Source organism: Anopheles coluzzii, chromosome 3 (genome assembly GCF_943734685.1).
Source record: "Anopheles coluzzii chromosome 3, AcolN3, whole genome shotgun sequence".
NCBI lineage: Eukaryota > Metazoa > Arthropoda > Insecta > Diptera > Culicidae > Anopheles > Anopheles coluzzii.
The window spans coordinates 21,956,933-21,972,322 of NC_064671.1; the positions used below are offsets into that span (position 1 = coordinate 21,956,933).

At 42.6% G+C, this 15,390-nt stretch overlaps 2 protein-coding genes across 13 annotated transcripts in view; one reads left to right on the forward strand and one right to left on the reverse strand.

Moving 5' to 3' along the window:
* Window positions 1-14,037, reverse strand: part of LOC120956600 (maltase 2-like) — a 63,561-nt gene extending 49,524 nt beyond the window's left edge. The window contains exon 1 of the mRNA XM_049609685.1: window positions 12,998-14,037. The gene's annotated coding sequence lies outside the window, so the exon portion shown is untranslated. The remainder of the gene's footprint in view (window positions 1-12,997) is intronic.
* The window catches only part of LOC120956599 (dual specificity calcium/calmodulin-dependent 3',5'-cyclic nucleotide phosphodiesterase 1-like), a 267,302-nt gene that overhangs the window by 239,219 nt on the left and 12,693 nt on the right, over window positions 1-15,390 (forward strand). The gene's annotated exons all lie outside the window — the stretch shown is intronic.

Here is a 15,390-nt window from a genome sequence, read left to right on the forward strand (position 1 = left end):
GATCTGGTGAACTTTCTCATCCGCTACCAGTACGAGAACAGGTAAGCGCGTTTGACCCGATGGCCAATAAAGCATGCACTCATCGAGTGAGGGGAATGAGAGTCTTTGGAGTGTTTCCATTTGGGCACAGATGGTGCAGTTGTGTTCCAAATTTTCTCATCAGTTGGTCTGAAGCTTGTTTTAACCTTTAGCCTTTTAAACGACGAACCCCGTAACCCGGAAGTGCAATCGAACGGTCGGTATCGCTATTTGTACTGCGTTTGAAACGGGTCGAGTGTTCTGGAAATCGTTCACTCAGCCCCTCTACCCGGGTATCAAAGCCAGTCATTGCAGAATGACACACTGCTGGAAGGTTCGATGATTAATATTGAACTGTTTGCCGGCGCAATAGGTCAGGTCTGAATAACGACAACACTTCATGCACGAAATGGTGAAAAATAGAAAAGAAAGAAAAAATGAAGGCTTCAACCCATCACTGTGACCCCACTTCGAATGCACAGCTATAAACGCGTCCAAATATGCCAACCTTTGACCTGACAGTTGTCACACGCGTGCACTCTCTTTCTCTCTCGTGGCTATAGCGCCAATCAAGCTAGCATGAAGAGTGTTACATTGTATTGAAACCACATTGTTCCGGGTGAAACAACAAAACGCGGAACGCACAGGTACGGGAAGCCGTACAAAAACAATGGTGCCTGTCTAGGACCTGGGACCGGGACCGCATTTCCATGGTTGAGCTTTGTATTTTTATCTTTCGTTGGAAAGTGCGATTCGACGCGGACAATTTCATTCCGATGAAACCGCATCACTCAAGCGAAACAAAGGTGGGAACGAAAGGCGTTCGAAAAACGGGACCGATTGCCTATTGAGCGTATTATTATTCCGGTGAACGTCGGAGAACCGAGTTCTGGAATATTAATAGTCTAAATTTGGTTTGTGGCGTGAAACGTGCTCTGGAATAAATGAGCTTAATAATGATTGGAACTCCGATTTCTTTCAACGATGCTGGACATGATGAGAAAAACGCTATGTTCCTGAAAATGTGTAATATTACCCTTGCACAAGCACACACATAAAGGTAATTTTATTACCATCTCACGTCTAACAAAATGCTTGCCGTATACATTATTAGCAAAAGAACATTAGCAGAATAGGCAGCCTTGGCCAGCGATTCCGGTGAAATAATTTTCCAAATTAAGAAAAATTGTCCTTCTCTACCGGGCAGCCACGTTCAGCTACCGGCCTCTTGAGGCACGCCGGGCACCGCCCAAGCGAAAGGTGCTAATCCCATCGGCCGGTACTGTAATCACAATGTCGAGCACCGTCGGCGTAAATGTAATTAAAGCTCCACCACGGGCAAACCGAACACCCGTCCCGATATAACCAGGCTTCTTATTACGTTCAATGGTCGGTAAAATTGTGCAAAAAAAAAACGGAAGACCATCATTTCCTTCAGAACACAGAGACTTTCCCTTTGGTCCATGGAACGACGTATCCTTTTTTTTCTTGGGGCGCTAGTCTCGTTGCTTAATTCGAGCCTAAAGCCAAAAACCGCCAAGACACCGGGGAAGGAAGCCTTTTCCTTGTCGCTTCGGTCGCTTCGGTTTTCATGATCGCATCCCGATGCAGGAGCTTATTAAATTTTCATCAGCCGAGCACTTTTGTCTGCCCCGAGCCTAATTTTGAGCATTAATCAGACAGATTAGACCTGCCTGACCTGTTTTACCCCTTCTGCCGGCAGTCTCGGCAGCTCTTGCGTTTCGTGGGTGTTTTGTGTGCCTTTTATGTGTTTAACACTCTCCATTATTAGTAAAACCATCCAAATACACATACGACACTTTTGCAGTCTAACTGTTTACAGGAGAATAAAAAAAAGGCTAAAACAGTGCCGAACGGATTGATGACGGATCATGCCATCCATCTCGTCGTGTCCTTGAAGGAATATGCTACGCTCTACGGCTTAAATGTATGCCGGGCGCCTAAAAACCCCCAAAACCACTATCATTAGATGAGCCTATAGTAAGCGTATCACCCTCCCCCCATGACCACGTCAAAAAACAATGATTTATGGGTCTGCGCACACAGCAGACAGTGGTGGAACCGTTCGCTTCCGGGTTAATGTGCCAAACCGTGTGCCCAACGAGGAAGAATTATTCAGCAAAATTGTGGTTAAAACACAGGCACAGTCGGCGGCATAGAATAGGCAGCTCTTCCACTAATCCCTGGGAAGGAGAGAATGAGGGAGGAGGGAGAGGAGTGGCAGGAAAGGCAGACAAGCGAATCGATCTGTCACAGCAGGCTTCGTATGCTGCTGAGCTTTCAATATAACTCTTCCCACGGTCGTTATTCCCAGAGACGATGGTTCGTGGTTTCCGGTGCAGCAACGAGCCCGCCGGAAGCTAAACATCGATGATGGTACTGCCTCCGTTGCTGCCCGTATTGAGGACAAACACGTACACACACAAACACACATACATACACACAAAACACAATGCCAAGATTATTCATGAGCTCGTAAATCAGTCAATGAGTTGGAACATGGCACATCAGGCACGCTTCTGGTTTTTGGGTTGCGGGCGAGCCCGCTATTCGGAAAGCTGCTCCTATCTAATGGCACTGTCATTGCCCAGCTTGGTCACACTGTAAAGGATGAAGCAATCTTGTACCCCTCCCCGTGTGTTTGACCAGCATACTTCACCACAAATCCTTTGCAACAAAAACAGAGCTTCGAGCGACTACCCAGTGGTAGTTGCGAGTATTTTATGCACAATTTAATGTAGCCAATTTTAAGCGGAATTCGGCAGAACGTTTCAAGCAAATGTTCGAAATGTTCTACCTGGATTGATTCGAACGATGTTCTCTACCTTTTTCCACCGACGCATAATTTATGTATCCGTTCGTTGCGGTATCGAACAAGAAACGCTCGTAAATCGACCATCAACAGAGCGAAGAAAGCAGGGAGCAAGTCCGTGTGAGTATTGCCGAAAGCAGTTAATTATTAAACATCCTTGGCGATTCTCAATCAATTAATAATGTTATTAAATCCTGTTCCCATCTTTTACACTCCATACTTCATAGCCTTATTAAGGAGCTGGTGCAGTAAGTAAACAAAGACTGGATGGGATTTATTTATTCAGCCAATAAGTTCAACTTTGCGCTTTACAAAGCAATTCTTCCAATAAACTTCTTATTAAACGAAGCATTCACCCTACCCTCAAGCTCCCCGGTGCGAAGCGCAAACTGTACTGCAAACTGTAAAGTTTCGCTGAATTGAATGTAAATTATTTCCAGTGCAAACAACTCGCGCTCGGCTTATTAGCGTTCGCTTCCGTGCTGGTCGTTCTTTACTTGCTTTTTGTTTCTCCCTGCTCTAATGAACGCTGATTCTCCATGGAACACAACGTACCATCATTAAAGGCAACTTTTGCTCCGGTTTGACTCTTGTGAGGAGTGTAGTAATACAATATGCTTTTTTATCAGCGGCACCATGACAGCAGCAAGGGGGGGGGGGGAAGCAATTGAAAAACATACTATTAAACTAGTTTGCTATGTTCAGAATACAAGGGCGAACTAAATATTGTACCATATTGTGGCTCGCTTCGATCTTTGTCCCGTTTCACGCTGCGGTACAATTATGAATGTATATTCAAATGCATTTGAAAAATGGCAAACTTTCAGGCACGGTGGGTAAAACCATCAAGCGGAGCGCGATTGTAAATAGTTACTAGCACAAGCTTTGTGCATGAATGCGATGGAAGCAGCCAAAGCTGTCACACAGAACGGTGCACACCGAAAAGGGCGCTCAACGAACCGCACCGAAAGTGCTAATGCATTAGTGCTGCGGTGCGTCCTTTCAGTGAGCGAGTAAAATATTGTACAGCTGTAAACTAATACCATTATGTTTTGTTTAAAAAAAAAACGAGGGCTTAAAGCTTCAGAGAGCTTTAGCTTAAATGTCTTTTGAGTGTCATAATTGTAAGCTTAATGGTAAGTGCATCTGCAGTGGATATCATGGAGTAGGAGGCCATGCTTTTGCACGATCATGAAGAAGTAAATGAACTTGAATGGTAAATTTATTCAGTATTTTTGTATTTTTTATCAACAAAATATTATAAAATATTTAACTGTTTGATGTTACGGCTCAAAATTCCTCTTTTGTGCATGTAAATATTGCTGAAACTCTTACAACTCATCATAAAAATGAATGTAAAATATTGTTTTATGGCTCTTTCGCAGCCCAATAACATGCAAAAATTGAATAAAAAAATCATATCATAAATCAGTTACAATACTACATTCAAACAGCATTTCCAGTTACATTTGTACAGTGGTCACGATTTGAAAAAAAAAACATTCTCCCAAATCAACTCAACACCACACCAACGTTTGGCGGAACAAATCGAACCGAAAAATCCTTTCAAACGTGGTTGAAAAGTTGGTCCCACGTTGGACAGGGGCGGTTGCACTAAACGTTGATTTAATTCGCCGTACCGAGGCGTAGAGAAGGAAAAGTTTAACACACTGGCACTGGTGCTTTGGTGGGCGCAACGATTACCACTTTGCCGTCAATGTCGTTGATCGAAAAGTTTTGGCACGCGCGACCAGGGACCAGGGAAGAGCGAAAACGATGTGCAAAATTCAATTTGCAACTCCATTGCAAGCTTTAATTCATCCTTTGTTTTCCACAAGGTGTGGTGTGGTGTGGTTGGTTAGCGAAGCAAAAGTGATGATTGAAGCACCAGCGCTAATGCTTCAATTTGTGGTTTGCTTTTGTTTAAATGAATTACTCGGTGGCTTTGCGATGATGAAATTGATTTTATGGAAGTTGTTTTTTACGCTTAGCTTAGCTGGTATTCTTCGATGAAATAGTTTATAAAAGATCATACATGTAAAATCACAAAAGAACTGGTGATTCAGTTGAAGGTGAATTAGAACAGTTTTGATTATATATAAGACTGCAATGATATTATTAAATATAATTGTAGCTTTTTAGTTTCAGATACTTATAATCAAAGGCCCTCTTTTAGCAATTGTTTAAAAGCTCTACAAATCTTTCAGTGATTACGGAAGGGAAAAAATAAAGCTCTAAACACTCTTCGTACGACAACAAAGCTTAAGGATAGGAAATTATTGCCCCCCAATTATTGTGCATATTTATTTGTCACTTCCACCCTACACAACATGGTCCGTCTGTTGGCTCCCTTTATTGCCATTAGATGATGCGCTCCCTTAGCAACACCATTAACCATGACAATGACAGTGAATTTTACAGCCGTTTTTGCAAAATGGCACTCGAAGGTCGGCGCCAAAACACACAAACACACAATCTTCTTTGTCGTGGTGTAAATCCATTTGCCGAACAAAAAAATGCAGAACCACAGCAGCATAATAAGCCTGTCACCGATTGTGCACGTTCGCAAAACGGTACACACACCAGATTTTGGCCCGCACCAGGTCTCGCAACAATAAAAGTGTGCCAAAAATGATCCACCCGAAAAATTACAGCCCCGCACGAAAGCTCCTTTCGTAAAGCCACTGCGTTCAACCGTCCTCTAGCGGGTGGTGAATCACGAGACTCGCGTAATTTATGCTTCTGGTGGTTAAATCGAAACGACCTCTGGGGCACTTTCCGGCCTTGCCACCTTTTACGGCATGGTTGTTTTCTAAAAAAGAAAAAACAATGCCAAACAGTACAATTGGGTACACGCTGTGCACGCGTTGCCCAGCCAAAACTGGCACAGCTTTGAAGTTTGCCGCGAAACCAACGGCGCCAGAACGATTCCCTTTCGACACCGAAAGCATTGAAAGCAATCCCGAACCAACCCTCTAAAACCCGGTTCCTTCTTGGCCCACTGCACGGACCCACCCAGCAGTTGGAACCGTTCCAAAGCAGCTGTTTCCCGAACAGCAGCCGGACGCACAGACACAGAGAAAGCTCAAGCGCTCGGCACTGAACTAATAAATTATCTCGCTTTCGGTGGTGCCGACTCCCCAACGCGTGCGAGAAACGCGAGCTCGCCTTTTACAGCCTGACACGACCCGTAGGCGACAGTAAAACTAGAACACTCGCTCGCCAAAACCATGGGTTTCTGGAGCATTTTCTTTTGTGCTGTGCATTGTGCTTCTTGGGAAGGAAGCTGCTACGCTTTCTTGCCCACTTCTGTGTGCAACGGAAAGGCTGACACGCTTTTGTGCTTCACTGGTCGTCACGGGTAGCTTCGTTAGAGCAAAGAGGGATGCAATTTTCGGGGCGTGTGCATTGCTGGCAGACGCCATTTCGCTATTCATAAGACACAGTTTTAAATTGCAGTTTCTGATCGCTACCCCGCATTTTGAGAAGATCTGTTTAACTTTGCTTTGCCGAAAACAAAGCTATTCGTTGTGTATGGTAACGACACCAAAACCCACCCATACGTTGCTGGAAATAATTTGCTTTATCCCCATGAAAGCCTTACTGTCTTACCGAACCCAGAACCCAAAACACAGGCGCAGATAAATGAATTCATATCGGAGGGAAACACAATTACCACTAAAAAATGGCTTTACATTCATTTCAAATTCTTTCCACTGTCCACAAGCTCTTTCATCTTCGGCACAGCCGGTCAGGTGATGCTGAAAGCCAGGGTCCAGGGATTTTTCAACGTGCAAGCTTATATGAAGCAACATGCATCAAACCCATCCGGAATGGGACGCTGTCGTTTCAAAAGAGTATCCCAAAAAGTCGATTCCAAAATCCCTTCATAAAGCTTCTTCAACCAGTGCGGCCCATTGTACTGCGACCACAGTATGTAAAACGGGTCGTACGTTATGATACAAATAGGGGGAACTTTAATATCGAATTCGATCGAACAGCGCCCTACCAGACTAGCCGTGGTCTCTTTTTCCCATATTTGTTTGGGTTGGGTTTTTTTTTGGGATCTGAAATTGGAAATCTTTACTATTGTACTCCTATCACTCTATATACGCACACACGCACGCACCCAGGACACGATAGTAGCACCAAGCACACAATAAATTGGCCGTAAAATGACCGACCGATACCGGTGGGACACGAACTTATAATCCTCCCGGCACGAGACAACGGTTGGGAGTGGTTGGACCTTTTTCTAAACGAAAATAGAACATTTTAACTCCATCACCATCAAAGCTCGACCCGTGCTGGTGAAGCTTTTCCCAGAGCCGGTAGTTGAACGATGTTGTATTCCTTTTCCTCCTAAACTCTCGGGTTCGCGTTCCCGTTTCCTGAAACCGCTAGGTTCCGGAGGGCCTTCAGGGGTAAATTGAAGCGATAGGACCTTCTTGGCTGTACCCACAAATAAGCCTAATGATTAGCAAAAGGGGTGGCAGTTTGAGCATCCTTTTTTCCTGCCTTCTCCTTCTTCCTACTCTGCCATTGCCATTGTCATCGCCATCAAGAGGAATTTGGCGCTGTAAATGATTAATTTTCGCCGAAAAAGTGCCACGCGAGCGATAAGGTTGATCCTTGCTGGACGATTTTAATTAGACACGACAAGTCAGGCCGTGTAGCAAATATTTTAAACAGTGCTTAATCCTGGGCCTCGCAAAAGGCGCTGGGTTGCTCTGCTACTAATCCGGCACAAATGAATAGCGTCAGGAATTAAAACTGTCGTTTTTTTTTTGGGATTCACGGAGCACAGTGCACGTGGGAAAAGGATTGGATGATGAGTGATTGTATACTCTTCCTTTTTGGAAATGTAAGCTTTCGATGGTTTAAAACATTATTAGTGATCACGAGTCAAAGAATTAAGTTAGCCATAAGTGGCAAAGACAGGTCTAAAGTAGCTGTGGTATTTGCATCAAATAAGAAATTGTCAACTGATTTTTACACAATGAATATTGTTAAAAAATTCTATGAAAGAGATTTGTGATACATTTTTTTTATTTTCATTCATTCATTCATTCTGTATATTGTCATTCATATGAGCTCAAATAAGCAATTCTCCGCTAGATTGAAACATAAAATTCGCTTCGTATTATGTTTTGACAGCACCGTAGCTGCGGAATGGTTGCATATTTTTATGGCAACATAAACTATAAGGCTCTTAAATTTAATAGTTAAAACGACCGCACGTATTTTGATTCGTATTACGGCTATATACATAGCTGTAAAATATACAGACCGTTTTATCTTATGCGTTTCGATGATTTATGAAAGCTTAAAGTAGATAATCCTTTTCCAAATAATGACTTCACTACAAAATATTTGATTTCATCATCTTTTAGATTTGTTTTGGTTTGAGTGTCGAAGAAGCATTTTCGATTTGACGTTCCAATCCAAACTAATCTTATGAAGCCGAAACGTTACTCCCAATTTCTATCATAAATGACTTGATTTGAATTTAATACACACATCATTAAGCAATGCAAACAAGACCGATCCTGTATTGAGCTTAAAAATATAGGTAAAAACCAACAAAACAAGCAATTTTTGAAATATTGAATCCAATCATGAACGAAAACACACGCTCAATTTGGTAGGTCCACCGTGCAGCATACAGACATCAAAAGTGATACACACACACCTCAAACCCTCCGTCAGTCTGGCAAGACGAACACGGAAACAAATTCCTGTCCGGATGGTACATCATCATCATCATCAGACTCATTCCCTTACAGAGACAAATGTTGGAATTTGCCGTTGCGTCTAGTGGAAGGAATAATTTCATTACGAAAACAGTACCACATGCCGCTGCGCTACAAACTCTCCATCATGTCTTTATGCCTTTGGAGTATTCACCCTGGAGGAGGAGCCGACCACCGTCCTGAACCTCCACACCATCCTCACGGGTAAACACGAGTTTTGCATACTTTCGAAAACTCCACTCCAGACCGCGTTCGGGTCGGCCCTGAATGTACACACCGAATTTATTCGCAATAATCACTTAAGGATATGGAATTTTAATGGCATATAGAAGAGCACTGCGTGTGTTGGTTCGTTGTGATGTTCGGTACCAGTGGTGCCTCCTCCGGTGATTCTCCCAGGGGGGATCACAGACTCGCACACACACACACACACGCTCTGCATGTCATCGTGTACCGCTCGGGATGAATATGTTTCACATCTAATTGAACGTAGCGTTTAAATGTAAACACATACACCCATAAAACGTGCGCACGTACTACGCCACATGACACGGCAAGCTGAAAATTACGTCCGGAAGAAATTTCTACATCGCCAGGGAGGGGAGGGCAAGGCGATGCAACGGACATCCGGTACGGGTGAAAGCCATCGTACCAATCTCTCCGTGGTACAGCGGTAAGCTTGACGCCGTTTTTCAGACGTTAAAAACTTCCTCATTTTTCCCTACCCCTTCTCTTCCGGTGTCGGTCGAGGGAAAGCTTTCAACGATGGTTCGAAAGAGACGATCGGCCTTCCCAGCCCCTTGTAGCTCCTTTTGCTCCCCAAGGAGGCCGTCCAACAGAACGGACATTGACAACAAAAACCCAGCAAGCGAAAACTCCACTCTTTCCAATGTTACGATGTTTCAAATACTTTTCACCGACCGTGTTCTGGTGAGGTTGGTACCCCACATGCATGTTTTTCAGCGTGTATATATAGGTTCGTAGCATTTCCATCGCTCCCAACGGGCGCTGGGCACGATCACGATGTCTCGCCGTACAGAGGCTGCGGTGTTGCGTGGTGGTGCACCATGTCGGCACCAGAAGCATGCAAACATGGTTCGCCCCATTCCTTGTTTCACAGCCGCATACCGCACCGCTAGTGCAAAGGAGATGATTTAAAATTTATAACGAAATTCCTGGCAACGATAGCAATCCGCTCGAAAAGAGGCGCCCTCTACTAAAGGGAGAACGGAGCCATACAGCTTTGCCAGCACATCGGAATCTTGCGTAAAGTAGCTTTGAATAGGGCAGGACAGTGTGCGATCACCGTACCGAACGGGGAAGTAAATCTTGCTCCACAAAATCCACACCCGGTTACGGGGCGAGGTGGAAGTGTCGTTTGGCGGCGTGTGCCACTGTCAATGATATGCTTTGCATAACTCATAAGCCAACCAGCGCGAAACACAGCTCGCTCCTATCGCCTTTCTCGAGCGAGTGCGGATGAGTCGTAGAGTTGCGTTTCCTTTTGCTCCTTTGCGCGCTTACTCTTACTCGAGCCTGTGCTTATGATGGTGTCAAGTAAGCAAAGTACGCTTCGCAGTTAACGCTTGCGTTGATTAAAAGCAGTATACGAGTACGGTGTAAGAGCTCGCGTAAAGACTGGCGTAAAAACTGGTAGCGAGTAGGTTGCCGTGCTTTATTCGAGTGCGAATTTCAACACACAAGGACGCACAACATAATCCCAAATGGAATTGACACCTTTTGCTCGCAGGATGTCGCTGTTGAGCTGCTTAGTAGGGATGAAAGTTCTCTAACGGAAATTAGATAGTGGTTGGTAGAGTGTGATAAAAGCAACAAATATACATTTATTTAAATCAATATTGAAAACCATCGATTTCCAATTTCGATCAAATTTCAATTGAATCTTTCTCAACCACAAATCCATACAGATAGTGGACTTCATTACCAATTTGCGAATATCAAAAAGTCAAGAGTTCAGTTTCATTTACTAGTAAGCAAATAATTATATACACACGCGACAAGAATAGTGATGCCATAAATACACTTGAAAAGTGTTCTGTTACTTGAATATAACGATCAAAGATCGGCACCCCGTTTAGTCTGAAACGGACTCCTTGCTGTAGTTTGTGGACGTCGTAAAAATCTGTTCCGGCATCTACAACATCTTCGCACTATTAGACAACAATCAGAGTATCGAAAGTCCAGTTACGAATGGCCGATGTCCCTGCGCGACTAGAAGCTCCAAAAAATGCAGAAAATGAAGACAGAGTGACTCTGTGTTCGCTTGGCTGGAAAATCGATGCAACCGGCCAAACAGTGAAATAGTACTAGGGGCACATGAACATACATATCAGGAAGTAGATGTCACGTACACTGGCTTCGCAGTGACAAACAATAACACCAAAACTCAATACGATCATTTTAGGCGTATTTCAGCGGAATTTCGTTATGACATCCTAGTCCGCAAACCAGTCCAAAATCTCCCAGCTGTGTCCTATCGATTTTTTGTAGACAAACATGATCCAAACGCTCTCCTCCAACAATTTTGTTGCTAGAGCATAGGAAGAATTTATAAAAATCGAAGGTAGACTTTAAAGCATGTCTACACGCATGTCTTCGCCCGACATGGTGAAAATACCGGATAGCTGACGACAGGCAGCTCGCAAGGTCCTAGATTTATTTTTGCAAGTAAGATTAAGCTTTTACCTTTCAATGGATGTTCATGGAAATAAGTTATCACTCTTAGTTTGTTTTCTAACGTCAGCTGTAGAGAGACCAGTTTTTTTAATGCAAACGTTATATCAATTCAACTGTACATGGAATCTTATTATGAATTACATCAATGGGAGTCATTGTTTACATTTTACCTTCATTAATTGATAGTGTTTCAATTGATTTCTCACACAACACTTAAAACAAATAATATAAACCTCGCAAAATATAAACCAAAAGCAATATTTTCACTTTAACAGCTGGCAACTTTAACTCTCTCTAGTGCCTAAAAGTAACCTATTACAATCCGGCAACTGTCAACTGAAACAAAAGAAATATAATATCTCTACACTTGATCCTAGCTCATCAAGCTTTTCTTAGGACATAATTACTCAATTCATTCCACAAACTCATTCTCTATCCAGAGCGTTTTCAGGGACAACTACAGCGAGAGAACATATCCATTTAGCAACGCTAACAACGCTTCCAGTGCTTACCTTTCCGCAAAGCTCATTGTAATTGTAAGAATACACTTACCTGACATAGGAAACGATTTGGTTCAGCCCTTTATTTAATTATTAATTATCTACTTCGTTATCCTTTCTCGTGCCACGTAGTATCCAAGGTGCACTTGAGGTGGGATTGATCGGGGAAGCAAAAGCACATTGAATTAACGACACACTCTTACCCGCTCTTTATCCTACTTTCGATGATAAACGATGTACAACGCGGGCTTAAAATGGTCTCCCACTTAATTACAATGCGACCGACAGCCGTAATGAATGGTTCTTTGATGAATTACACCAGCATCCGTTCGCTTTATGGTTAAGTATGAGTGAGATGAGGTTGAGTTTGAAGTGCTAGTTCAAAATACAGAGAGAGTAGCTAATAAAAAAATAGACATTCAAAGTGATTACAATTTTGAATTGCAACTAAAGACTGTAAAAGAAATGAGTGCCTTTCCGAGCAGAAAATGTACAGAAACAGAACGAACGTTTACATTTCCTCCTTCTAGTCAATAGATTTTGTTTTCTGTGTTGTTTATCATGTCCCGTTTTAAAATACAATACCATTGAATGGCATAACATTGTCTTATTGTTGCCGTTGTTAGCACATCTTGCCGTCTAAAACCCACGGTACACTCTTGGCTTTTCACTTTTTCCATTCATCAACGCTCATCATTTCTTCTGCTCAACTCCGCTCACTATTTTAGTCTCAACAGAAACAGTGCCATCAATAGAACAATAGCAACACTTTTGTGTATTTATATAAGCTGTGAAGGGATAGTTTCTTCTGTTGGTACTTCCTAAGCTCTGATGGATGAATGATATAACATCCCGCTTTTACGTTTTACTCTTCACTGCTGTAAGTGTTCAGATTCCATCAACAAAGGCGGTGCTTGGAAATTCACTGAACCAGCATACGATACGATAAGACAAAAACGTTACCCTAATTCATGTAACCGAGCAGCAGTGCCGTGTAGTGCCGAACTTTTGCCTTCCATTCTCCGTTCCTGCTAGTAGTCGCTGGAGCGAAACTTTACATGATATGGCTTTGTTTTCGATTCGGAATTGGCTAGGGATCATGTACCCGAGAGAGGGGGTAGCAGCATATGGTGCGGAAGGTTTAAAACCATCGACAGCTTGAATGGAGATGGAAATCTTAATCCCGCAAAACTTACCTTTAGACAGCTTCACTTTCAATGGTTGGATTTTATACCCATGAGGTGTTTCCTCCGGCAAACAGCGAAGGTGTGGTGATTAAAACTGATGAACTTTTCCAACTTGTACGACCGCACACACACAAAATTTTCGGATAGTTGCTGCACAACGCACAATAGTTAGCTGTTAAAAAGAGATAGAAAGAAGAAAATGTTATCCAACAAACGTAAAACAACGTTTTGCGCTAAGCGTTCACTTCTGCTAATCAAATGAAGCAAATACGCACTCGTGCAAATCTTTCCACGTACAGTTACGTCTTAACCCAAAAGCCAAAGTTTAAGCCACAAAAAGCTCCCCACTGTACGAAATGTACAACAAATTTGGCAACAAACACCGCACCAAGCCAAGCCGACGGATGGACTGGGGAAATTTTAACCGAAAAATAAACTCACCAAACAAACTTTCCCCCTGTATTCCCTGTGTCTCAAACTTGTACACGAAACTTGAAAAAGCCAAAGCGTGTGCGTTACTCGTCAGTTCCGGTGTGTGGTTAAAACCGTACCTTTTAACCTACCAAACAACGAGCCCCGCTCAGCCACTCATGCACACACATACGCCTCGCTCAAGCGCTCCTATATATGCTCAAAAGTCTTGGAAGTTGGCTCACAAGGCGAAATTAAATGTGGCTTATGATTTTCATCTCTACAAACTTCTGTCCCTCGCAACCCCGAGAACGAACGCTACAGTGCAGGGTCGATAATGAGCAAAGCCCGATATGCTTTCTCGGAATGCACAAACATGCACGTTTGTGCTGATAAGGAGAGAAATTGCTATACCGTTCATATGTGCAGCGTGCAGTATGCATGCAGATTCGTGGTAGTAGTGCTTAGGGCAAGTGAGTTGAGCGTGTGGTTTGCTGCTGCAAAGTTTAATTAACTAAAAGCAAACTCACCAGCTGAAGGCTGCAGAAAGATATTACATTCTGCTGGCGTTCTGTAAACAATCGTGCGCACGATTGTGGGGTACTTCAAAGGGAGGCGAATAATCGAGTAAGATTCTACAAACGTACCTTGGTTGTATGAGACATACTTTGCTGGAAGGCATTGGGTTTGTGTGGAATAGTTATACAAAACATCCATTTTAGCATAGTTTACTGAAGGCTTTGAGGCATCATTTCCTGATCACCTGATCTCAATCAATTGCAGAAGATTATAAAGCTGTAATTAATTTTATTGAATTGTTTTAATCATTTATTGAGTAAACTATTCATGAAATCATTTAAAAAATCATAATTCTCCCACTATCCCTTAGTTCGGTATAAATCAATTTCCGAACTTAGTGCCTCGGTGGAGACGCCTGGTACTTGTGGTGTTTTGTTGCCAATGGCATAAGAAAATCAATAGCTTCTTAAAATGAACAAACCATCAAACAAGTTATTTTTATCTCTTTTTCACCACACAAAAAAAACAAACTCTCTCCAATGCGTCAATCAGCTCAAGTAGGTCAAGTTTAATAACGTGGCCATGACCTTATTATTCCTGTTTTGTCTCGCTTCCTTGTTTCAACTGTCACCACACGAAGAAGTATTAAAAAGGTTTTCTCTGTCTTAGTGTTCTTTACTATCTTCTTCAGGATATTTCCATGCTCATTAGCTCGATAGCTCTACATTCTTTACTTCATGGAATAGAATTTTTGGAACAGAACTTTTAACGTTACGTTTACAATCCGGCCGTAATCAATATTAATGAAATCGTTCAATCAAAAGACGTAACAATATTTTCGTATATAATAATAGGCTTTGGTCTCGTAGTAAAGTCGTCAACTCGTACGACTTAACAACATGCCCGTCATGGGTTCAAGCCCCAAATAGACCGTGCCGCCATACGTAGGATTGACTATCCTGCTATGGGGGGAAATCAATTAGTCATTGAAAGCCAAACCCACAAGAGGTAAAGGCAGGCCTTGACCGACAACGGTTGTTGAGCCAAAGAAGAAGAAGAATAGGCTTTTTAGCGGAAATTATGGACATTTAAATTCTAGTTGTCTGCTCTATGTGAATAACATCATTTATAGCTATTTTATATATTATTAGCAGTACATTTTACATTGCCACTACGAGTTTTCTATCCAACACCATAGTTATAAAACAAGATAAAATTAAACAAATGCTAAATAAAAGTAAATCTAATCATCCAAAACTAATACAATTAAATTTCCACTTACATTTAAAAAAACACCTCCCCCGTCTAGAACAGCGACAATATTTTCAGCGCAGAATTTCCACATGAATAGCAAGCGCCGAACAATAATAATGAACCCGCCGCGTACCGGCGGCTCTCACTAATTACACGTCTCCCCCTTAGAACTAGTACGGTCGCTTTGGCGCATAATAAAAGCGAGAGCGTACAGTTAA